Raw genomic sequence first — 1,053 nt, 5'->3', positions numbered from 1 at the left:
TGGGAGGGTCTCACCTTCCTTCTGAAGTCCTGTCTCCGCCCAGGCCCCGGGTCACGCGGGCAGAGTTCCCCTCTCACCTGTGGGCCCTTATCACCTCTCCCCACGCGGCTTCCCGTCCCGTATCCTGTGCCAACGCTGGGTCAAGCCCCTCTCGCAGCCTTCAAAGTGTCTTTCGCGTCTCCCATGAGTTTCTGGACCCCTCTCTCTTCCGGAGGGCGGGGAGCAGCAGGCCCTGGGGCTTGGCGCAGTCCCCAGGTGGCAGGTCACTGTAAATAATGCAGTCTGACAAGGTCCTCCTCTCCTGCCGCCCCTCTCCAGGCCCTGTCAGCCCCCCTGGCTGACATCATCCGGGCGGGATTTAAATAGCTCCGCTGTGCCCGGTTCTCCCGGATACGCAGGGCGCGATTGGCCGCCGCTCCACGAGCCGAGCCTCTCCCTCCGAGAGGCCGGAGTCGCGCCCGGCCAATGGCTGGCGGCGCTCGTGTGGCTGGAGTCCAGTGCGCTTCCTGTCGCTAAGGGAGGGAGGTGTCCTGGTACAAGAGGTCTGTCCAGTGCCTGGCCCGCCTGGGGAGTGGATTATGCTCTGCTAATCTTGCCATGGCCCGGGCAGGCTGAGAGAAGATGCATACTGATTTTTTTTTTTTTTGTTCTTTCCTATTCAACTGTCAGTAGATTATTTCTAAAATAAAACCCAGTGGTAAGTGGAAGGAATTATTTTAGCTCCAAGGCGGGAGGGAAGGGGGGTGGGGGGCAGCTCTGAAAACTGCATACAGCCTTTACCGGCTCATTTTTAAGGATCCCTGAGCTATAGATCCTGGAAGCACTGAACGTGTTGCCTAAGCATCCAACGGAGTTTAAAACTCCACTGCGCTTCAGAAGGGAGCCTGTGCGGGGTTTCTGCTTTCAGACATGACTTCTGAGTGAAGTAGTCTGCTAAGCTGTAGTTGTCTGCAGCAAGACATTTCTGGCAGAGGAAAGGCTACAGAGGAAAACTGACAGGGGAAAGTAAACTTGAGGGTAACGGAGTCCCACGGGAGTCAGAGCATTCTATAA

General features: G+C 57.0%; 1 long non-coding RNA gene across 1 annotated transcript in view; it reads right to left on the bottom strand.

Moving 5' to 3' along the window:
- LOC123522195 overlaps window positions 1-253 on the bottom strand; it is a 10,019-nt gene extending 9,766 nt beyond the window's left edge. Inside the window, exon 1 of the long non-coding RNA XR_006680476.1 lies at window positions 78-253. This is a non-coding gene — a long non-coding RNA (uncharacterized LOC123522195). The remainder of the gene's footprint in view (window positions 1-77) is intronic.
- Between the last annotated feature and the right edge of the window lie 800 nt (window positions 254-1,053).

Source organism: Echinops telfairi, unplaced genomic scaffold (assembly GCF_000313985.2).
Source record: "Echinops telfairi isolate 266 unplaced genomic scaffold, ASM31398v2 ScPeMD7_3533;HRSCAF=4204_0, whole genome shotgun sequence".
NCBI classification, from domain to species: domain Eukaryota; kingdom Metazoa; phylum Chordata; class Mammalia; order Afrosoricida; family Tenrecidae; genus Echinops; species Echinops telfairi.
This window is presented reverse-complemented; position numbering and strand designations above follow the sequence as displayed.